Source organism: Elgaria multicarinata, chromosome 9, assembly GCF_023053635.1.
Source record: "Elgaria multicarinata webbii isolate HBS135686 ecotype San Diego chromosome 9, rElgMul1.1.pri, whole genome shotgun sequence".
NCBI classification, from domain to species: Eukaryota; Metazoa; Chordata; class Lepidosauria; order Squamata; family Anguidae; genus Elgaria; species Elgaria multicarinata.
In genome coordinates, this window is record NC_086179.1 from 91,346,497 (window position 1) to 91,371,967 (window position 25,471).

At 41.2% G+C, this 25,471-nt stretch overlaps 1 protein-coding gene across 2 annotated transcripts in view; it reads right to left on the bottom strand.

The window, feature by feature from the left end:
* PACSIN2 (protein kinase C and casein kinase substrate in neurons 2) overlaps positions 1 to 21,407 on the bottom strand; it is a 77,885-nt gene extending 56,478 nt beyond the window's left edge. For both annotated transcript variants that reach the window (XM_063134329.1, XM_063134326.1), the window contains exon 1: positions 21,318 to 21,407. The gene's annotated coding sequence lies outside the window, so the exon portion shown is untranslated. The remainder of the gene's footprint in view (positions 1 to 21,317) is intronic.
* Positions 21,408 to 25,471: the final 4,064 nt, after the last annotated feature.

Below are 25,471 nucleotides of genomic sequence, written 5' to 3' on the forward strand. Positions count from 1 at the left end.
TTCAATATTTTCTGGAAAACCCATCTCACTCCTCTACTAACATTTCAAGAAGGCTAAAAAGGCAACGTTCTCTCCACCGTTGTGTCCCCAGCATCTGGTGTGCAGAAGTATACATGCCGTTTCTATACATGGAGGTTTCATTTAGCTATCTTGGCCAATAGACCATTCTTGACCAAAGTGGCGGGGGAATCACCTTAGCTTGTAGCACTGAATTCCATATAAGAATACAACTCTTTAATACCACTTTATTACTTGTTTTGCTCATATGCTACATCAAAGCTTATACTACCTCACATTTGGCCAGATACTGCCTTACTCACCCGCAACTTGGTGGGTGACATTGGCAAGATAGCTTCCACAAAGTAGGGCACCTAATGACACTTTTCACTTGTAGCACAGTAGATGAGTTAGTTTCTCCCCCAAACACACCTGCCTCCAATTTCTAGTTATATGAGCACTTACAGGCAATTGCTTAATCTTTATGCCTTTGGTTTTTTCATTGTATGAAGTACTTTTGACATTTTTGAGATAAGGGAAACAGTTTTCCATCTGCCCAAAACCCTGCGAAAGGTTAACAGAAAATAAAACTTGTTTTTCCTAGCACATTCCTGTCACAAGATTTTGGGGAGAAAACCCAGACAGCAGTGCATAGGTCAATAAAGCAAGGGTGATATGCTAGAGCAGGGGTAGCAATTTGTGGCTTTCCACGTTATGTTTTACTGCAATTCCCATCATCCTTCACCACTGGCTATACTGGAGAGGTATTATGCAAATTGCAGTCCAATGGCATCTGCAGGGCCACAACCTTCCCACTCTGAGCTAGAGATTTTACCATTTTAAAGTATGAATTGTTCCACAGCAGGTTTAACAGCATTCCCCCGACTGTGGAATGATCTCCCGGATGAGGCTCGCCTGGCGCCAACATTGTTATCTTTCAGGCGTCAGGTCAAGACTTTTCTCTTCTCCCAGGCATTTAACGGCATTGAACAACACTAAGTTTGTTTTTTAATGGACCTCAGAACTGTTGTTTTAAATGGATGCTGTTTTTATACTGTTGTTTTTATGTCTCTGATGGTTTTTAAATTTTGCATACTTTTTCAAATGTTTATTGTTTTTAGCTTTTGTGAACCACCCAGAGAGCTTCGGCTGTGGGGCAGTATATAAATGCAATAAATAAATAAATAAATAAATAAACCTCATGCCCTCCAGATGTTTCATACTATAACACCCAGAATTCCTGACCATTGACCATGCTGGGTGGCGCTGATGGGAGTTGAAGTCCACAATATCTGAAGGGCACCAGGTTGAGATGTAATATGGCTGTAGCGATGCATGATTAATCCCAGTGATTTATTCTCAGTGACTACTATAAGAGACTTCTGCTCAGAGCCACAAGTTATAACTACTAATGGAAACCAGACCATTTCTTCTTTGTGCAACCATGTAAGCAACTACTGTCAAGGACAGCTGAAACTACTTACATAATCAATTTCTCACATTCTGGACAAAAGATATGTCAAACGAGTTTTCAGAGATCTATCAATTTTCAGAGTTTTAGAATTAGGGGGCCTGGCACAAGCCCCAGCATCCTATTAAGCAACTGACCAGCAAGCGTTAGACTAAAGCTAGGTGCCTTCAATGCTTTTAGCGAAGATCCCTCTTGTCTGGAAAATATATCACCCAACACATTCCTACCAACTACACTTTAAAAAATGCACTTAAGCCCACGAGCATTTATTTCTTACTTTAAAGTGCTCCTAAACAAACTTCCTACAAACTCCCTACAACATTGTCTTCACAAAAGATGTTCTACACTATCATACTGTACCCTTATTTCTGCAAAGCCGCTGTTGTGATGGTTCACTTTTAAGGAATTATTGCCCATTTCATGGTGATTTAGTCATTTTTCTTGGCCTTAATTTAAACCAACCCACCCTGGTACAATGAATTTACCTAATTTTTAAATGATCCTGCTCTGTCCTGAAAGCTTCTTCTACAGACCTTGCTCCTCCTTCATCCAGCAATGTGTAGGATAACTCCAATCAGTCACTGATTGGAGATGAGAGTTGGGATTTCTCTGCTTAATACTGAAGAAAAACGGCCCTTCTTCAGCACAGTGCAGGGAAACCCCGCTTTTGCCAATGATTGGAGATAAGAAAGGATTTAAAGGCATTTAAACTTTAAATTCTCTGGTAAATGTATTTAAAGATCAAAGTACTTAAACCAGTCCTTTAAGGAGCAGGGGTTTGTATGCCTCAAAGCTGTTGCACTGGGGCATACTCCAGAGTAGACGTACCTAGAACTGAACTGTGATTTTCATGCTTGATGGGAAAATGTTGAATGTGACATGGCTATTTGCCATAATTCCATATACCATGATTTCAATGTTAGCAGTCCTATCTTTTTCCAACTTTGGGCTATGAGCCTTCAGCAGCCATCAGCATGAACTCAATTAAGTCCTTAGATGTCACGTTTGCATTTTGTTCTTCCCATATTGTTAAAAAGGCCAACACTGATGTCACATGTGTGGTTTGATGTCTAATGTTTGCATTTTTTTTCATTGTGTAGGGCAAGGGCTTCTTCACAAACCTGCTCACTTGAGCAGCCCTTTCAGGGCTGATGATTCTAACTTAAGGTTGAAGATTCTGGAATATAATGGGCCTGTTCAAACCACATGCTAAGCCATGGTTAGGCTGCTAACCCTTTTGCAGCAAATGGTTAGTGAGTGTGTTGAATCCGTGGTTATGTAGCCACCATGGTTAGGAATGGTTCACACAACACGTTAAGCCATAATGTTTAGCTCAAAATGCTTAACTGCCATGGCTTAGTGTGTCGTCTGAACAGGGTCATAGAGGTGTAAAATCGGAGGGAGGTGTTAAATCTCACCTAATATCACTCCTCCTCAGCAAAAAGAAAATTTTATTGGTATAGAGACAAAGGCAAACCAGCTTTAGAAAAGAAAACACAGAAGCTCAGTTCCTTAACTCTGGCATTGTACTGATGGCAGTCTGCCAAGTTACCTAAAGACATTAGAAGGTTTCTAGCTAAGAATCGGTAACCATATGCTCACAGCTTGATCAGAGCCATAATGGACAGAATTTTAGCTTGATGTATTGTTTTCCCGTCTCCCACCATTCCAGGGAAAGCCTCTTTATCAGAAGAACACTTTTGTGTTTAGGATTTTTTTTATGCTTCTTGGCGAATCAACTACCTGGGATCTAATTTAGTCTGACTTGTAGATTTAAGGGCAGCCACTTCAAAACATAACACAGAATATGGCCCTTCAGAATTGTATGTTAAATTACTAAAGATGCACAGGGCAAGAAAGGATAGTGTTCCTTAACTACGGCCACTTTTTGGAAATCTGTCCATCTGCAAGGAACAGTATGGTGATTGCATGGACAATGGATCTGAGAGACCACTTGAATACATTGACTGTTTTGTGGCATATGGTTAATCCATCAGATCCTCATGGCACTAGGTCAGTTTTAATTTACAGATGGCTTGGATACTAAAGAAGTTTTCTTTAGCATAGTCTAAAATATAGACTGTGCTAAATATATTATAAAATATACTTAATTATATTTTATAAAAATTATAAATAAAATTAATATATTTAATTATAAATATATTAGTGTTCTGTATTTTTGCAATTCAAACCAGTATTATTTGAGGCCATGAGCTGTTGGAAGAACTAGCATCATTTGTCACATTCACAATCTATTTTCTTAAGTAGCCATGCTGAACAAGGCCAGCAAGCATGCTTTGGGAAAGGAACCTCCCCTCAAGCATAACTGATCAAGTTGTTTGCATCAATGTTGTTATATGCATATATTATGCTATTTATTGCAACAATATATTTTGCTCTGAGGATGAGTACAGTCTCATTAACTTCAGAGGCCTATGCCAGTCAAATGCTAGCCAGAATATATCAACCACTGAAAACATCCTGTCACGTACACATTGATCAACTAGATACTTAAGAGAATTAAAAATTGCCATTTGATATGGTAGGAGTAAAATCCAATTTTCTGGGCAGGAAATGCTATGGCCATGCTACTGCTTTCATTTTAAAAGCAAGGCCTTTCTTGGGAGTCAACCCCAATGAACTCAATAGGACTTCCATGTACACACTGTAGGAACCGGCTGCAAGGTAATGGTAAATTTCTAGTTAAAAAATCCTTGAAATATACACAAGTTATCACCGGCCATACCCATATCAGATTGCAAGAGGGTGGGTAGAGAAGAAAGTCTTACACAACCCTGTATCATCTGATTTAAGTTTTAGATGTTTGTCATATTTCTTTTTAATCAATTCAGTGACCTGGTTTGCACCAAGGCATTGAACTTTTCTCCTATTCTGAATGTTTTCATCCTAACGCTATACTTTATCACAGTCAAGTTAAATCAAATCCTATTGTCCAGAGTGCATTTGCTATACCACTTGTTTTATGTGTAAGTATTGTCTATTTTCTTTACTCCCAAGTTACAGAACCAATAATACACAGACCTGGACAGATTCCTGAAGAATTTCATTTCATACTATAAGTCCACAGTAGTGCATCAATTAGTACTGGAATGCAGTCTCCCCCACCCCAAATCAATGTGATGGCAGTCCTCTCTACCCACATTTGTTCAGTTACAGTAATAGCAATCTCAATTATCAGAACTTGGTTCTTATGTAGTCAAAGCAGCATCACCCATGCAGAGAGAGATATCAGCATGCATAAAGGAACCCTGAGGTTTATGGGAGTAACAAAACCTTTAGGGGGGGGAACTTAAGAGGGGGACAAAGACATGAACAATGCAATGAGAACGGAGTATGCTCAGGGGGCATGAAATGCTCACTGTTAGGAAAAAATGGAAACTGAAGGAGAATAAAATGGCTAGAACCACATTGCAACATTTTATGGCAGGCTCCACTTGTTTCTCCAGATCCCATCTTATTACACAAATAGTCTTACTAAAAACAGTATCTTTGACCTTCTGCCTTTATCTTATTTATACTCACTAGTTACTTTCTGCCTTTGAAAGTATATCTTATTTATAAAACTGTGTTGGCTACTAATGACACCTACTTTTTTTCCCAGGGGTTCAAACTAAACTGTTTTTAAATTTAATTTAATTTGTACACTAGCTACGCGAATAACCTTTATGTTAAATAATTGACAACCTTAAAACTCAGCATCAAATCAGGTAAGCGCCACAAGTTAAACCACCACCCATAATGTAATTTGACCCGTGTATGAATCCAATATAAACTTCTCCTGTTGACCTACAAAGCTTTTCACTGTCTAGCTCCTTCCTATCTTTCCTCTCTCATCTCACACTATTGCCCCGCTCGTGCTCTTCGCTCCTCTAATGCCATGTTTCTCACCTGCCCAAGGGTCTCTACTTCTCTTGCTCGGCTTCATCCATTTTCTTCTGCTGCCCCTTACGCCTGGAATGCTCTTCCAGAACATTTGAGAACTACAAGTTCAATCACAGCTTTTAAAGCTCAGCTAAAAACTTTTCTTTTTTCTAAAACTTTTAAAACTTGATTTTGTTCTGACTTTTATACTGTTAGTTTTACTCTACCCTGTGCCTGTTTGGTGCATTCTCTTCCCCTTCTTATTATTTTATTATGATTTTATTAGAATGTAAGCCTATGCGGCAGGGTTTTGCTATTTTATTGTTTTACTCTGTACAGCACCATGTACACTGATGGTGCTATATAAATAAACAAATAAATAAATAAATAAATAAAAAGCAGTAGAGAGTGGTGATTCATTTCAGTGGCCCTGTTCAGACAACACGCTAAACCATGCTGCTTAACCACAAAATGGTTAACGGAATACATTAACCTTAATGCATTCTATTAACCATTTTGTGGTTAAGCAGCATGGTTTAGCATGTTGTCTGAACAGGGCCACTGTTTATAACCTGCATTCTTTCCAGGCATGTAAAGAGGTTTTATACCTTTTCAGAACAAAGAAAGGGTGCATTGCCACCACAGAACAAAAATTAATGAAACTTAACTCTTGATACTTTCGCCATATACTACGTTAGCATTATTGTGGGAGCTATGGGAACACAAAATAATTCTGATATAATGGTGCAGTTTAAGTTCCTTGCTTGATTAGCATTTAAGGATATGGACTTTGTGTCATTATCAAGCCTTAAGAATCACTAACCTGTATTTCCAGTTGAACTGCAAGATGTGCTTCCACAGGGATTAATATACTTTCCTAGCCATTCTTCAGTTGACATGGAATAGAATCTGCAAGATTGACTGTTTTCTTTCGAGGCAATACCAAACTGGGGTGCTTTTTTCCTAATTTGCCTTAAGACAGCAGTAGGGAACTTCAGGCCATTGACCAAATCTGGCCCTCCACGGAGTAAAGACCACATTATCTATCTCAACTACTATCCTAAGCTAATAACTAACTTATTAGTTGCTGGCTTATCATATAAAATTATCATACCTCAAATTATGACACTGGATTTTCAACCCGACAGGGTAACATTATGCATTCCTGACAGTAGATGTGCACTCTTGACAGTTTGGGGTTTTAAGAACATAAGAAGACCCATGCTGGATCAGACTACTCCAGCACTCTGTTCACACAGTGGCCAACCAGCTGTCGACCAGAGAACCACAAGCAGGACACAGTACAACAGCATTCTCTCCCCCATGTTCCACAGCAACTGGTGTATATAGACTTACTGCCTCTGATGCTGGAGGTAGCACATAGCCATCAGGACTAGTAGCCATTGATAGCCTTCTTCTCCAGGAATTTATCTAACCCCCGCTTTAAAGCCATCCAAATTGGTGGCCATCACCATGTCTTGTGGTAATGAATTCTGTAGTTTAACTATGTGCTGTGTTGAGAAGTACTTCTTTTTATCAGTCCTGAATTTCCCACTAACCAGCATTTTTCCAAGCTAAACAATCCCAACTACTGCAACCTTCCCTCATAGAGGAGATGCTCCAGTCCCTTGATCATTTTAGTTGCCCTTTTCTGCATATTTTCCAGCTCTACAATATCTTTGTTTAGATACAGCAACTAGTATTCTAAGTGTGGTTGCACCATAGATTTGTATAAAGGCAGTATGATACTGGCAGTTTTATTCTCAATTCCTTTTATAATAATGCCTAACACTGAGTTTGTCTTATTTATGGGTTGTCTTATTTATGGGTTGACATTTTCATCAAACTGTCCACCACAACTCCCAAGATCTCTTTCTTGGTCTGTAACCGCCAGCTCAGATCCCATCAGGTTATACTTGAAGTTGGGACTTTTGTCCCCCACAAAATTGGGGTTTTGTTCAACAAAGACCTGTTTCTGATGCTGTAGCAATCATTTAATGTAGTTCTAATCTATTCAATCAATAATTACAAATTTACTGAGTTTACTTTCAACAGTTTTAAAATATAGTAATTTTATAATATATTTTACATAAAATAACTTTAAGAAAAGAAAGACATTATCATGTTCCTAAAGCAGCCCTCCCCAACCTCTGGATGTTTTGGACTACAGTATCCATCATTTCTTATCATTGGCCATGCTACCTGAAGCTGATGGGAGTTGGAACTCCAAAATATCTGGAAGGCACCAGATTGAGGAAGGCTATCTTTTATTTTAATTTTATTTTTCCAAACAATACAAACAATACAATATAAAATAATACCCCATAATACATACTAAACAAATTAACATATATTTTTAACTTAATTCTGTTTAATCTAATCATTGATTAACATTAACGTGCTCCCTCAACCCAGGGATCTTATTCTGATTTCCAAAACCTCATCAATTCCTCTGGAGGTGTTTTCCCTCTCCCCTTTAATACAAAGTCCAAAATCTGTTTCCATATTACTTCAAAATCATTCATTTTTATCATTCCTCTTCTCACTCTCATGTTACATGTTAATTTATCGTTAATAGCAATATCCCATATTTCTTTGTACCAATCTTCTATATGATAACCCCCTTGAACCTTCCAGTTCCTGGAAGGCTATCTTAAAATCTGTAAAGAGCACTACAAAAAGTAAGTCTTGCGAATTTTAATATTTTCCAAAAATTCTGAGTTTTCCCGGGGAGGGAAGTCTTTCTCCATGGCCTCAAAATTTCCAGAAATTTTACATCTCTGTGTAGACCACTTAAGACTACAGGCGGTGGTGAGTAATCATATTTTTCAATGTTCCCCATGTAAGAAAGTCATTCCTTACATGTAGTAGACTGGAACGAGTAAAACGTCTCCATTAAATTTCTCTCTAGATTGTTAGTTTCCTACATGCAGGAGCTTCCACATTCACTCACACACACACACACACACACACACACAGAGCACTCTCAAAACTGTGCTCCACGAGAGAATGAATAATATGCAGAAACACACATGCATGGCTTGATGTAAAGTGCAGTTAAATTAATAATATTACGGCCAACATGTGTGGATCAGCTCTCAGGTTGCAATATAGGTTGCAACTCTCTGAGAAACCCCTTGTTTTTAAACTTGTAAGTAGGAAGAGCTAATGTTCTCTTATTAATAAAGTATCAAAATTAGAATGGCACAAAGCTAGTATCTTTGATGTTAAAATGGCATTGCAGCCTCAAGACAAAATCAAAGGTCATAACTGTCAGTGAATGAGCATTTCCCCTGTACACAGTAGCCACCCCATCTTTCCATTTAAATTTAATGACAATAATTAAGAGTTAACAAGAGTGTTTCTACTCTTGTAGAAGACTACAGTACAGCAGTTTATTAGAACCTGACCTTGCTTAGCTCCTGAACATCCCAATTCAAATAACGAAAACTAACCAAACTTACTTAGGTCATCAATAACACCTACTTGATAAACATATTACAAACTTCGACTGAAGTTTACTTTTGTTTTTCTTGTAGCTACCCATCCATCAGGGATGGATACCCTCAGGTCCCAATCCAGCTCTCCTGGGTCCCCAGATAACCACGCCCCCTTCACCTGGAACCATCCCCTTTCCCACCAACCACCAATAATGTAGTGGTTCCCCCGGCTTTTGTGCTTCATTTTCTCCATGCTAAAAGGCTGAAATATCTCCTAAAGCTTACTTACTAGCAGTAAGAGCTTTAAGCTACAACATGCTAGTATTTATTTATTTGCATTTGTGGTCCTACTTCTTTTACCTTGGCCCACACACCAATAGAATACAGCCCAAAAGCTTCTCTAAAATTGTGCAGAAAAGTGCAACTCAAATTATCAAGGGGCTGAAGCAATTCCCCTATAAGGGAAGGTTAAAACAGCTGAGATTGTTTAGCCTGGAAAAAAGGTGAGTAAGAAGAGACATAATAGAGGTATACACAGGTGCCAATTGAGGCCCCTGCTCATTTTGGACCCAGAAGCTCACCCAGCTCTGCCCTCCTGGGTACTCGGTGCAGCACCAGCACAGACTCGAGGGCCGGGGAGGGGGAGTTGCCGTGGTCTATAGGAATACAATCTCCCTCTCTAGGCTTCCTGTTCAGTCGAGTGCTGGTCTGGAGTGTTTGTACTGTGTGTTGGGTACTCGAGACAGATTAGGGATTCTGCTGGTGTACCGTCCACCCCGCTGCCCAACAGTCTCCCTGCCTGAGCTGACGGAGGTTGTCTCGGACCTGGTGTTGAGGACCCCCAGGATGGTGGTTCTGGGGGATCTCAACTTCCATGCCGAGGCTGCTGTATTCGGAGCGGCTCAGGACTTCATGGCTGCCATGACAACCATGGGGCTGTCTCAACATGTCATCGGCCCAACACATGCAAAGGGACACACGCTTGATCTGGTTTTCTCGACTGGACAGGAGGATGGTGATCTGGAAGTGGGGGAACTAACATCTACCCCCTTGTCATGGTCGGATCACTTCCTACTGAGGTTTAGACTCTCGGCGGCTTTTCCCCTCTGCAAGGGTGGGGGGCCTATTAAAATGGTCCGCCCCCAGAGGCTAATGGACTCCGATGGATTCCAGAGGGCTCTGGGGGATTTTCCTGCTGATATGGCCGGTGCTCCTGTCGAAGCCCAGGTCGCTCTGTGGAATGCAGAGATGACTCGGGCGGTTGACACGATCGCGCCCAAGCGTCCTCTCCCTCTGAGCAGAGCCCGGTCAGCTCCTTGGTATGCATCTGAGCTGAGGGCGATGAAGCAAGAGGGGAGACAGCTAGAACGCAGGTGGAGGAAAACTCGTGCTGGGTCTGATCGAACACGGGTTAGAGCTCACTATCGAGCCTACTCTGTGGCGGTGAGGGTGGCAAAGAGACAGTTCTTTTCCACCAGCATTGCGTCTTCTCAGTGTCGTCCGGCGGAGCTTTTCCAGGTGGTTCGCGGCCTGTTACACTCTGGGCCAGGGTGTGAGATAGTTGAACCCTCGGTAGCACGCTGTGACGAGTTTGCACGGCACTTTGAAGATAAAGTCGCTCAGATTCGTCATGAATTGGACACCACACTTAATGCAGCACCACTAGTAGAGGCATTCAGAGCACCGTCCGGCTGTTTTATTGGATGAGTTTCAGTTATTGAGGCCTGAGGATGTGGACAAGGTGCTTGGCCAAGTCCGGTCGACCACCTGTGTGCTTGCCCCTTGCCCCTCGTGGCTCATTACATCAAATAAGGAGGGGATCGCCGGCTGGGTCCAGGAGGTTGTAAATGCCTCCTTGAGAGAGGGAGTGGTGCCGGCCTCTTTAAAAGAGGCGGTAATTAGACCACTCCTGAAGAAGCCTAATCTGGACCCGGAAGATGTTAACAACTACAGGCCGGTGGCAAATGTCCCTTTCCTGGGCAAGGTGCTTGAGCGGGTGGTTGCAGGACAACTCCAGGCATTCTTGAATGAAACGGATTATCTAGATCCATTTCAATCGGGTTTCAGGCCTGGCTTTGGAACGGAAACTGCCTTGGTCGCCCACAGGATGACCTCTATCGGGAGAGAGACAGGGGGAGTGCGACCCTGTTGGTTCTCCTCGACCTCTCAGCGGCCTTCGATACCATCGACCATGGTATCCTTCTGGATAGGTTGTCTGAGCTGGGAGTTGGAGGTACTGCATTGCAGTGGTTCCGCTCCTACTTGGATGGCCGATTCCAGAAGGTGGTGCTGGGGGATTATTGCTCTGTGCCGTGGCTCCTAAGCCATGGGGTTCCGCAGGGCTCTATTTTATCCCCTATGCTGTTTAACATATACATGAAGCCGCTGGGGGAGGTTATCTGGAGATGTGGACTGAGGTGTCATCAATATGCGGATGAGACCCAGCTCTACCTTTCCTTTTCATCAAACCCAGGTGAGGCAGTGACTGTTCTGAACCAGTGCCTGGGCACGGTAATGGACTGGATGAGGGCTAACAAACTGAGACTCAATCCAGACAAGACGGAGGTACTGTTAGCGGGTGGTTCATTTGTCCGGCGAGGTGATGTTTGCCCTGTCCTGGACGGGGTTGCACTCTCCCTAAAGGATCAGGTCCGTAGTTTGGGGGTGCTCTTCGATCCAGAACTGTCACTTGAGGCACAGGTGAACTCAGTGGCAAAGAGCACCTTTTATCAGCTTAGGCTGATATACCAACTGCGCCCTTATCTGGACAGTGATAGCCTAGCTACAGTTATCCATGCTCTGATAACCTCTCGTTTGGATTACTGCAATGCGTTATATGTGGGGCTGCCTTTGAAAACGGTCCGGAAGCTTCAGCTGGTACAAAACAGGGCAGCCCGTTTACTAACAGGGACTGGCTGGCGAGATCACATTACGCCAGTCCTTTTACAACTTCATTGGCTGCCAGTCCAGGTCCGGGCCCGATTCAAAGTGCTGGTATTGACATTTAAAGCCCTAAACGGTTTGGGGCCAGGTTATTTGAAGGAACGCCTCCTCCCATATATACCTACCCGGACCTTAAGATCATCTACAGGGGCCCTTCTCCGTGAGCCCCTGCCAAAGGAAGTGAGGCAGGTGGCTACTAGGAGGAGGGCTTTCTCCGCTGTGGCACCCCGGTTGTGGAATGAGCTCCCCAGAGAGGTCCGCCTGGCTCCTACACTGTACTCCTTTCGTCGCCAGCTGAAGACCTTTTTATTCACTCAGTATTTTAACACTTAATTTTAACTCAAATTTAAATTATACTGTTTTAACTCTGTATTTTAACCTTATATCAATTGTGCTGCGTGGTTTTATCCTGGTTGTGCTTTTTACATTGCATTTTGTATTTGTATTTTTAACTTGTTGGTTGTTTTATGATGTTTTTAATTTTTGTGAACCGCCCAGAGAGCTTCGGCTATTGGGTGGTATAAAAATGTAATAAATAAATAAATAAATAAGAAGTTTACAGAGGTAAACCATAAATTGCATTCCTTGACACTGGAATGGCTTATAAAAAAATAACTCGGTATTATTAAAAAATCAAAAACAACAATCAGATTCATAACATGCTATAAAGATCCTAGGATAATCTTTATCTTGTTTCCCCATCCCACACACCCCATTGGTCTGAAATTATGTACAACCAAAGGCCCGTTTGCTAAATATTACTTATCTTCTCAAATGCATGCATAATTTACTATCCTATACTACCAGGTCAGCACCACTGGTTCCAGGCTACGTATATGAATTCACGCAACTGCCTCTCGATTAAGTGTTTGTCTAAGTAAGAAAGAAAGCACCATGAGAACCTATTCTCTTCAGTCCCCTAAATAGGGGAGTGGGAGCATAATAGTACTAACTTCTTGAGTTGAAATTTCTCCCAAGTAATATCTGAGCAGGCTTTTAGGCAAACCTGATGTTCTACACATGTGAAATTATTTCTGGCTACAGAAATATCAGAAGTACTTTTAATTATTTTTCCAATTGTGCCTAAAGCATTTTCAAGGCATCCTCAATCTTATCCTGTCACAGTACTTTTCAAATTCAGATTAACCACATGCTCAACAGTCATATTTCATAATATAGCCAGATTTAATAGGTATGCTGTTGCAAAGAATCAAACCATTCAGTGGTGTCTTGCCATATGTTTAATTTCAGTTCATACCTTTTCCCCCAACCACACCAAGAATATATTAATGATTTGAAGCTCATTTAGAACCAGTAGCTTACTTTGCAGTTCAGCAGAAATTAAACTTCAGTAATAGCTGACACTTGGAAACATCTTGGGCCAAGCTTAACACTTTAGTGCATTAAGTAATGTGAATACGTGGCAAGTATACACATTTCTGTATGACAAGAAAGGGTTTGTTTCCCTCCCATGACAGCTCCTCAAAACTAGGAAACTCCCTTTAAGTGAGAAAGCTGTCTCATTCATCCAGTATACAACTGTACATAGTCAATGATATAAAACATTTTAAAATATGATTATTTACAGCCTCAAGAGTCAGGCCTGCATTGCAGATGCCATAGGAACTAAGACAGTGAGCTGGTTTTGCACACATAGCTCAGCTTATTTTTGTATGGGTTTTCTGAACCATTTTGGATTATGAATTTATTTATTTAGAATGATGAATTAAATGTTTGTGATGTTGAATAAAATGATACGGCATTCATATATTCCAACTGGGCCTTTACCCACCCACCCCAAAATGATTTCTAAAAATGAAGGGATAAGAAGAAGACTTTCCATTTTAAAAAAAATCTTCTTCCTATCACATTGTTTTTAGAAATCAATTGTGGGGAGTAAAGGCCAGGTAAGGATATATGAAGACTAGAGATATAAAATGTCTTGAAACAATAAAGCAATGGGGGAAATTGTTTTTAATTACCTCTGTAGGGTTCTCAGCATAGTTATTTCTTCTATAGCTTATTAAAATTATTGATCTGATGTATCTTTTACTGATAGACATTTAGGGATGCTCTAAGTCATGCTTAGTTTCCCAACATGTAATTAGAGTCACCATATCATATATGTAAAGAAAATGGCAGTTTGGATCTATAGAGTCCTCTGTTTCTGAGGTTGTTCTGGTTACATACTACAGCAGTCAATTAATGTAGTCCTAAAACATACATGTAAAAGAAACTGCCATTGCCACTGTATTCAACAGAACACGTAGGTTATCCTACCTATATTTCTTATTTTTAAAAAAATGAGGCTTGGGTCTATGGAACTCACCACCACTGTTTTAAATAAAATTGCCAATTAGAAGTCACTGTTAGGGCATGTTGCCTCAGTTATAAAACCTTTAACTTCTTCCATATAAATACCTAAAATAAACTCTATGGCACAGGTATGGATTGACATCACCACCAGAAACAACCTTTCAAAATGAACAAAATTTAAGATACTAGTTAAAGGGAATTGTTCACAAAAAGGAATAAAATGCCACTCTTCAAATAATAGCTTGAGATTCTAAAATTAGATGGGCATGGTTACCATTCCTAATTGGTAACAGGGCTTTCCTGCAAAATAAGCTCTCAATAGCTTTTCATTCATATCAGATTTCCCTAAAGTCCAGGCCAATAAATTCCTGGATAAAGGTGCTAGACACCAGTTTTCTACGAGGATTCAGATGTTGCTAAAATTCCTAAAATATATTATATATAACTTGGTTTGTTCATAAAATTATCGTGTTTGGTATATCACATTTAAAATTATAGTTTATACAGACGATAAATACAAATAACAAAAGGCAAGCAAATTAAGAAGCTTAGTGACTATTTTTCACTCCCAAATAAGAACATTGGGCACCACAGCTGTTGAACAGTATTTCAGATAAGAGTTATGAAAATTTAACCAGATATACACTTTGCAGCTCATAGAAATAAATGATGTGGGGCAGATGATTATCTAAAATGGAAAATTTTCCAAAACTGAAAATGCTTAATTTTTCCATTGTTAGTAACAATGAATGGATGCAAATTGCAAATATACTAGGCAAGCATGACAGTTTCAAAGTTTTAATTTTTAAGGTGATTATTCCAGCAAGTATATCAAGGAATAAATATATGTAATTGAAATACATAAATGTCTCAGTGTGAAATAGAAGTAAATAGATAGTGGCAGCAAATCTGAAGGTGCTCCAACAACCTCAGTAGAAGAGAGTTGAACTCTCCAGAAATGATGAATAGTTATCAGCACATAATGCACAGTTCTTCAGGATGCTAATATATCAGTGTGCCAACAGTTTACACTTAAATTTAAACAGTGTTAGGGTGATCATATGAAAAGGAGGACAGGGCTCCTGTATCTTTAACAGTTGCATAGAAAAGGGAATTTCAGCAGGTGTCATTGGTATATATCCATGCAGCACCTGGTGAAATTCCCTCTTCATCACAACAGTTAAAGCTGCAGAAGCCCTGCCCTCTTTTGTATCTGGCCACTCTACTATAGCTAGTGTAGTTTTAACTGTTGTGATGAAGAGGGGATTTCACCCACTTCAATTGACACCTGCTGAAATTCCATTTCCTATGCGATTGTTAAAGATACAGGAGCCCTGTCCTCCTTTTCATATGGTCGCCCTAAACAATGCAAGGGATGTACAAAATGCTACAGAGCTTTTTTGCTAAAGTGCTTTAATGAAAGACCACCTCAGCTGTGTATGACGTTTGGTCTCAATCCTACAAACCTCCAAAGTTTAATAGCTACCACTTCCCATTTTGGTGCATCCAGGATTTTCATTTCTTTGTGAGTAATCACACAGGGATGGTGCATGGAGTGCCTCCAGACTGGAGGAGGCTGTATATGAAGTTTGGTCCCGATCCTGCAAACTTAAGGTGTTCTTAGTTGAACATTTCCCCTATAGACTCTAGTGATATAGCCTGTGTAGGCTTTTCCTTTAACACAGAAAATGCCTGTGAGGAGCAGAGCGATAGCAATCCAAACCACTCTTGCGGCACAACTCTATAGGTGACAAAAATAACCCACAGTGCCCACCAGATGACACAATAAGCCACAGTGGGTCAAATAACCCCCATGGGTTATTTTGACCCATAGTGGGTTATTTTTAACAAATAAGCCATCGTGGGTTTAAAAAAATCCCAACAGATGACACGATAAGCCATGATGGGTTAAATAAGCCATTGTGATTTATTTAACCATCATGGGTTATTGTGACGTCTGAACCCAGACACTGTCAGGACTTCCTACATTTAATTTCCTTATGATCTCATCGTTTACGTTTCTCCCCTGCCCAACAATATAAACAGTGGGTTAGCATGTTGTGTGAACCCAGCCTTTTTTGCCTTTTGCTGCAATAGTTAACATAACTATCCCTCTGAAGATTAGATAAAGGCATTTACAGCACCCATCCATATTTATTTCTCTGCAACAGTGGCTACCACAGCCACCTGGCCATCCAGGAGCAACACTGGATCCAGGATACACCCCAAGCTGTATAACTCAACATGACCTCAACCTTGTTTGGATAGTGCCTCAGTTTAATTGCCCACATCCAGATCCTCACTGTGCCCAGTCAACAGTTCAGGACTTTCACAGCTCTCTTGACATCCACTAAGAAGGAAAGAAGCATCTGAATTGGACACTAGTCCACAATTTTGAATGACCTCCCCCAGTGGCTTCATGTTGATGTTGAAAAGCATGGGGAACAAGAGAGACTTTGGGAACCCAACAGCTAAGGGGCCCATCAATAGCCCAACCAGCATTACTTTGGGGTACAAATATGACTGCATCCACCACAAAATGGTTCTCCCAAGCCATATATTAACCAAGCGTCCAGAAGGATTTCACAGCTGATGGAACTGAAAATCACTAAAATGTCCAGCAGACAGAACAGAGATACTCTCTTTATCCAGTTCTCCAGTAATCAAAACTGTTTCCATGCTAAAATCAGGCCTTGAGGAGGATACAGATAACATGCTTCACCTTGAAAGGCTAAAGTTGTATTGCCATAAAGATACTTCTTAACAAAAGGAGATTAACATCTGGCCTATAATTACCAAGGGTGGTGAAAACCAAAGAAGACTTCTTTAAATTTCTCAACACTGCCTCTTTTAAAGGAACCAGAACATAGCTCTCTTTCAAGGAGACATTAATAACCCCCACCACCTACTTGGCCAGTCTCCCTTTAGTAGCTCTTATAAACCAATATGAACATGGGTATATAACCTCATCTCCACCCCTCAAGTAATTTGTCCAGATCCTCAGACTGAACTGAAATTCATTCATCAAAACTGGACCAGCAGCAGCTTCACAACTGTTCAGCCAGAGTTTTCTTCCATCAACGCTCTAGTCTACCAAGGCACTAAGCTCCTCAGAGAACCAAGAAGCCTGTACTCTGTGCCACAGGCGAGAACACTTGGGAGCAAATGCATTAATCTCCTCATTCCACAGACCAGCCAAGGCTTCAACAGCATAACAGCTCTAATGGCGGGGAAATTCCCCAGAGCACTAAGAATCCATTCACATCCATTGGTCTCAACTTAATAGATCTCCCTCCCCTCAAGGATACAAAAGCCTCAGAAAATCTCAACCCTACTAGGTATCTGACCATAGCAACTGGATTATTTTATTTCAAACCTCCCTATTCAGATTTCCTTCATCCCATTAGCGAAAGAATAGAACAAATGTGCTTGTCACATGCAAAGGGACAAGTATTACACCCATAATTTCCAGGGAGGCCATAAACTTCGGAGCCACTCCTAATGATGGGGCTCAATCTCATCACAATTGATCAGTATGCCAAAAGTATCCCTATCCTCCTTCACTGCCCTATTTCCAGGTACACCGCACAAACCTCAGAGATTGCCAGACAGGATACCGCAATAGGGGGATGGACTCATAAAGATCAGTTATTCTACCTCCCTGCCCATCAGATCTTATCTGCTGCTGAACTTGAAAACCTGGTGAGCACAGTTGCATCAAATAACACCCCATCACCAACTATGAGTGCTAGAATTTTGAGAATGCTGAGAAACTAGATTTCATTTTTTTTACAAGTACTGAGTAGCACAGAAGCGCTTCAAGGTTACATTAGGCCCATTTAATCAAGCTGCCAAACCCCACCCTAAACTAGAAGGCTTAAGAAGTGATAGAGCTAGCAAATGTAACATGTATTTAATGAGCAACACTAATTCTGGGGGGGAAATAGTGTGGCGTATAGCATTTCAGAAACCTCCCCAATGCATTTATATATTAGAAATAGAAAGTTGGGGTGGTGGTAGCTTTCTTATGGTATTCCTAAGGAAAATATGCCAAACACGTTCTACTGAAGTCTTCAGATGTATCTTGAGAGACTATCTTCTTCAGTCAGGGATTTGAGAGTTTAGAACCCATTAAAGATGATGATTTGCTGATTTACATGTGTTGAATTAAAAAAAAATACTTTGAGCTGCTTTCCGTGGAACAAAAGTAGATCAAAAATGTAAAACTGAACATTTCAACCAACATCATCCTGATGAAGATCTGAGCAAGCCTCACGTTTCAAATAGAAATATTTCCCAAAGAAAGGAATGGTTTGGCCCTCTTAAGAGAAGTGTGTTAAGGAAGAAAATCTTCTATGATGGAACATTTAACTCCACTCCCGGGCTTGTTTTGCTGTACTTCACCAAAAAAAAAGCAAATTTATTGGTATAATTACAGAGAAACTAAGCAATATACACATCCAGGGTTAGAATTATCTTCACCAGACTATGATTTCAATCAGAAGTGGGTGGGCCACCAGGAAAGCTGAATCTTGTGCAACTGGGTATATGAATAAATGAGGTTTTTGCCTCATACAGCAGGTTTCTACTAAAAGGGTGGAGGGAGAGGAAAGTAACTCAGCCACACAAGCATCTGACTCATTACAACCAGGGCAAGCAACTAGCTCAGGAAAGAAGCAGCTAAACACTGCAGATGCCAATAGTGTCACTGTACATTTTAAAGAGTCCTATTCAATTTGTATATTTATAGCCCACAATGCTCATGGGAGCATTGCCATCTTGGGAACCCCAAATTGTATTCCTTAAGGCAATAAGTGCCAGCGGCAGAACATTTCTGAACTACCTATAATTGTATTCCCATTGCGACTCAGAAGGAATTGCTTATTCTTTCTCACTGCAGAGCCAAGCCGGGGAAGCAGAAAGGAAAAGATATGGAAAGTTTAACAGGAATGTAATTTATTCCCTTTTACCAGATAAGTCACTAAAATCTTCCCCAGGATAAAAGGCAGTTAATTACCTTCACCTTTGGACTTTAATCTTATCCTCTAACTTTTTCCAAGCCTGCAGTACAATTCTAATTCAGCTTCACCCTTCTTAGTTGCCTGAATACAGAAAGACACCCAATGATTGTGGTCATCAAAAAATGAACATAGAACTTAAGTTCAGCAAAACCAAGATAGCATGCAACCATTCTTGCCCACAACATTGCTTCTTCAAAAGTCTGTCCTCTTTTATCTTAGTCTTGTTTACCACACCTCAGATTATTCTATACGATTCTCTCTTTCTATGCTTTGTCCCACTCAAAGAATACCATCTTCCAAATGCCTCAAAGAGGAAACTTCACAAGGCACAGCCTCTTTAAGACAAAACTAAACATGATGATGCAGGAGATTTGTGATGTCCCATGGGGATGGTTTTATATTTTTCTAACAGCAATCGGAAGCCAAACACGGCTGCTTTGAAGATCAGGGAAGTGGGGCATGGTGTAGGAGGGAAAGTAACCATCTCCCTCCACCCCATTTCCCTAGTAGTCATTTCTCTTCACTCAGCTTCTCCTAGCTCCACTGAGAGAATCATGTAAGTTCCATGGTAATTAGTAAGGTAGAAAAAGGCAGAAAGGACATTGCAACCTGAATTTCCTCTGCATCTCATTTAGTTTTGCCCTTAACCTTTCTTTCTAAGGAGAGAGAAGGGATGGACAACATCTCTCTAAACGAGATTCTGGAAATACAAAGAGCCTTGCAGCACCTTAAAAGCTGAAGAATAATTATGATTATATAATATAATATATTAGCCTTTAAAATTATATTATTATTATTATTATTTATACAAGACTTAATACAACGGACAGGAGCTAGGTTGCACAGATCTCCAGTTGCAGAGGTAGATATGTTTGTGTATTGTTAAGGAATGTCCCCATCCAAGGAATAAGCAAGGAAACCAGACAGTTACCTGTAATGGCTATACTGGACCCCATAGCAGCTATTTTCAAGGCTGTCAACTCGCTCTTTCTCTCTCGCGCTCTCTCTCTCTCTCTCTCTCTCTCGCTCTCTCGCTCTCTCTCTCACACACACACACACACCTAGAGCCAGAATTGCCAGTCATCTCCGCATCTGTAGCTTTGCCAACCAGGCTACTCAGACCTAAATAAAATCTGCCAGAAACAAGATGCAGAGAAAAAATATGAAGGAATAACAGACATCTCTACCAACTGCAAGAAAATATTCCAAGTTCGTAGGCAGCCCACTAATTGAAAACAAGTGCCAGCAAGGTGGTGACCATCACATCACAAGATAGGCTAGTTTCTTGATATGAACCAGTTCCAGGTGGTAAGGAGAATTCTACCCCACAGATGTGCAATTAAATAGTCACCTGTAATCAGGCATTTTCTCTCTCACACACTGGCTTTACACACACCAATGTCTCCATCTTCTCAACTGGAAGGAAGAGGAATGGGATACGCACCTTCCACACACAACTCCGCTGCCACCCTTTACATAGGGTTAAGGATGTGGGGAGGTAAAAAGACATCAATGATGAGTGTTTGACCTGGAACAGAAAAACCTGGGTCCACACATCCCTTCGCTTCCCTGGAGGCTCAGGGGGTGATGACCTTGAGCCAATTACTCTCTCTCTCTCCTTCAGCCTATTTGAGAGTTAGTGGGAGGATTAAACAGCCCAGCTTTGCAGCATTCCATTTCATTCCCACAACAGCCTAGGAAACAGTTTAAGCTAAGCAAACCAGACGGATAGAGAGAGAGAGAGACGGTCTAAAGTCCTAAGGGAACACTACATATGCAAAAAGCCTTGGAGAAAAGGCGGGGCACAAATGCAATTAATTAATTAAGTTAATTAACTAAGACTCTTCTTTCCCTCCGCCAAACTCCACTGGACCCAGTCCTGCTTTGAGCATAATTTTTTTTTAAAAAAAATCGTATTTTCCCACCCACCCCCCAATGGTGGACAAAACAAAACACAAAACAGCAGGAAACATTTGCCCACACAGAACTCCTCGGCATCCTACTTCTTCCCAGAGCCAACCCTCCTCCCTCACTGGAGAGGTCCCAATTTCACCCTATCCCCTCACCCCCAAATAGATGGAGGGGGAGAAAGGGGACCAGCCGCTTGGTCCCACTCCTCCCCCCCCCCCCTCAGCATCTGTTCTCACGCGCCCAAACGGGGATGGGGGGGGGGAGAGAGCAGCGTCGGCATACAAAAAAAAAAAGCGGGCGGTGGGCTGCAAACGTGCGCGCGCACCACTCCCTCACCTCAGAAGGTGCTGCGCTGACGAGTCTCTCCGGGAAAGAACGAGCGGACGGGCGACTCCCACCACCAGCGCCCCTCCCTTCCTGACCTCGTCCTTCTCGCGCCCGCGGTGCCTCAGCGACTGCCTTCGCTTCCCCCCCTCCCCGATTGCGCCCGCCGAGCTCTGATTGGTCGCCCCCGTGGCCGCCCCGTTCTGATTGGACGAACCCAAAAAACTGCGGGCTGTCCCGTCTGACTTCACCTACCCACCCCTTTCACGCAGGAGTGGATCCTATTGGTTTTCCCCTGGGCGCTGATTAGGCTGCCAATCAACGCTCACTTCCTAGTCTGAGGAAAACGTGGGGGGGGAAAGCTGAGGGAGTTTGGTTTAGAGCAGGGATGGTGAAGGCGGCATTTAGCGTCAGAAGCAGCTGGGTGGGCTGTAGGACATTTTTCCCCGTCCAAACATTTATAGGATTGCGTTATTAATGTTGTTTTTTTAGCCTGGCCCCGAATTTTCCTTTTATTTTGGCGAGGAGGAAACGTCTCCTTGGATAATGGAGTGCCTCTGGCCATGTACAGAGTGTAATTAAAGAACCAACCTTGAGTACCCAGGATTTTGCAAAGCTCTAGTCTGAAGGTGCCAGGCTTGAACACCCACTATTTTTTTTTTTTTAAAAAAATATTTATTTCATTTTTATACTGCCCAATAGCCGAAGCTCTCTGGGCAGTTAACAAAAATTAAAACCATGAAAAGCATAATAAGACAACCAACAGTCTAAAAACACAATTACAAAATACAATTTTTATTAATTTATTTAAAACATTTGTATCCTGCCCTATGTCACTAAGATCTCAGGGCGGCTAACAGAATGTATTTAAAATGATATACCCATATTTCTTCGATTGTAAGATGCCATCGATTGTAAGACGCACACTAATTTCACCAACAGAAAAAAAAAAACCCTAAGACATACCCCATTTTTAGAGATGTTTATATAGGGAAAAAAGTGCGTCTTAGAATCAAAGAAATAGGGTAATCTGTATTTCAACCAAAAGCACTCAAAGGGTAGTGGAAACATTGTAAAATCACCATAAATGTCACATATTTAACACAATTTTGCCAGTAATTCAGAAAAGCAAGAGCAGAAGTCAGGTATACAACCCAGAGTAATTCAAGTTTAATAGCCCTTCTGAACAGACTGAGCTACTGGACACAGGACCTGGCAGACCTTTCTAGTGTCAGGGTGTTCCACTAGCCTCAGGTAGCTACTTTGGGGAACTGAGGCTGAAGTGCAATTCTCCCCTCATTCTGTCAATTATTACTGCTCTTCTCTGGCATATTGAGATAGACAGCACCTCAAATTAAAAGACTGTATAAAATAGGACACCAGGCCAACCTAGTTAGGGGGTACAGATGGTTAGTAGCATGTAGCCATAAAAAATATCATTACTGTTTCACCAAAAGAAACTGGTCCATTAAAAGAGCTTCGAGCTGGAGACCTAGATTCAAATTGCCACACAGCCATGAAGAACATTTAGGATTCCTTGAACCAGTCACACAGGGCTAGCCATCTGAACTGACAAATTGTGTGTGCCATTAAGACATTGTAAATTGCCTCCTTTTTAAATTCTTTTACATTCATGAGACACTGAGTTAATTTCCTGCTTCAGGCAGAAAAAACATATTTGGTTGGTTTTAGCAACTAGGAATGCTGTTTACACCACTGCCCTTCTGGGTATTTCAGACTGCATGTGATTATTTCTCAGGAACACCTAATTTAATGAGGGGCCGTTGCTAGAAACAAATTGATGCTGCAATTCTATACTCACCTGGAAATAATTCTTATTGAATTCAGTAGGACTTCTGAGTAGATAGGATTGTGTTATACCTAGGAATACACATCCCAAACTCACATCTATTTGAGGTGGGGGAATGGGTCGAGTGTAGGGCTTGAGTTGCTTGGAGAGATCCTTGCCACTCTTGGCTTATAAAAACTGGCAGGAAAGGAACAGCTGACTGGGCCAAGGAGGTGATTAATGCCTCCTTGTGAAAGGGTGTGGTCCTGGGCTGCCTCAAAGAGGCAGTGATGAGACAGTTCCTGAAGAAACCCTCCCTGGACCTGGAAAACCTTAATAATTTAGGTCAGTTGCAAATGTTCCTTTCCTGGGCAAGATTCTTGAGCGGGTGGTGGCCAACCAGCTCTAGACATTCTTGGATGAGACTGATTATCTAGATCTACTTCAGTCAGGATTAGGCCAGATTTTGGTATGGAAACAGCCTTGGTCATCCTGACCTATGTTGGGAGAGGGATTGTTGATTCTTCTGGATCAGCTACTTTCAATACCATCAGCCGTGGTATCCTTCTAGGATGATTGTCTGAGCTGGTAGTAGGAGGCAATGCATTGCAACAGTTTCGGTCCAACTTGGATGGTCAGCTCCAGAAGGTGGTATCTGGAGAATATTGCTCAGCCCCGAGGATTTTCCGGTATTGTGTTCCACAGGGGTCAGTTTTATCCCTCATGCTATTCAACATCTACATGAAACTGTTGAGTGCAGTCTTCTGGAGTGCATTGTCATCAGTATGCTGAATACATGCAGCTGTTTCTCCTTTTCATCTTCATCAGATGAGGCTGTGGATGTGCTAAATCCATGTCTGGTTGTGACAATTGACTGGATGAGGGCCAATAAACTGAAGTTTAATCCATATAAGACTGAGATGCTGTAGGTGGATGGTTCTCCTGACTCCATAGAAGGTGCTCAGCTGCATTTTAGGGCAAACCTCACAAGGCCTTCCTTTTACTTTTTACAACCTTTATTTCACAATGCCACCATCTGAACATTTTCAATAGCTAGAATGCTTTAGAAAGTTAACGCAACCTAGTTTTTGTGTTAAACTTCTCAAAGCACTTTACCTACATTATTTCAACAATCCCTGTGGCAATATTGTAAAGAAGGCCAGAATTATTATCCCCCAATTAGGGGTGAAGGGGTCCTAAGACATCATGGCTTGCCTAAGGCCACATCATGGCTTGCCTAAGGCCACTTCATGGCTGTGCTGAGATTTCAGCCAGAGACAGAATTCCTGATTCAGCTTCTACTTGTAACCATTATGCTACACTAGCTCCAGTTTAAAGAAGCTTAAATCAATGTTCCTTTTAGAAAAACAATTATAGTGGTAAGCAACTAGGCTGTTAACCTAGACTGGCAGATATATAAATTGATAATGCATACCATTTTAGCCTCGAGATATGAGTCACTGACGCCTTGCTAAAAGCTCAGGGGCCCTGAAATCACTGCCTGCCTGCCCCCTTTTTTTTTGGTTATGTAGAAGTGAAATTTGTTGTAAAGAGCAGCAGTGATCAGAAAATATCAAAGCTGGTAGATTTGTAGCTGTGGATCTCAATGAGACTAGCATTGCTTGCACCAGATTTTAAGTAGGATATACCAATAGCACCAGTATGGTATTATGAGTACATAAAACAGAAAAAGGCACCAGCACAGATTTCTCAGATCAGAGTGTAAACTGCTGTAAATAATTTGTGGATTTTATATTATGAGTGAACAGGAACGCTGAAATAGCTAGTCAAAAACTGATGCACTCCTGACTGACCTAAGTTATGATTATGCACTGAGCTCAGGTAAACTTTCTTCCCTCTGGGGATTAGGAAACTTAAACAAAATTGACAGTTCACTGTATATTCTTAATATGTTTGTCATTTGTTTTATTTGCTACATAGTGGGGCAGGGATGTGTAGAAAGCATCCAAGATGCCTTATTTGCAACTTCATTTTCCACATATTACTGTCTACTATATGACACTCCTCGTTTTTATATTAGGAAATGTGCTTTAAAATGTTTAACCTCAAAGTGGTTCTGAAGTAGCTAGAGTCTTGCAAGCTTCAGGCGTGACATGTAAGGAGAACCCCAATCTCCAGTTTGTGTATTTTTTCCCCAGAGCACCTATCACTGGTTATATTGATAAGGCACTCATAAAAATACATTGCTGACATAGTCCCCCTAGGCAGGCTTACTAAAGTTTTGAAATTAGGTTCTTGATACTCATACGACATCTTGATTTTTAGTTAGACAACCCAAACCTCAGCATAGATTTTTAACTTCTTTTAACATTCACACAGATAATTTGTCTGTGGGTCGATACTGGCCTGGTATACA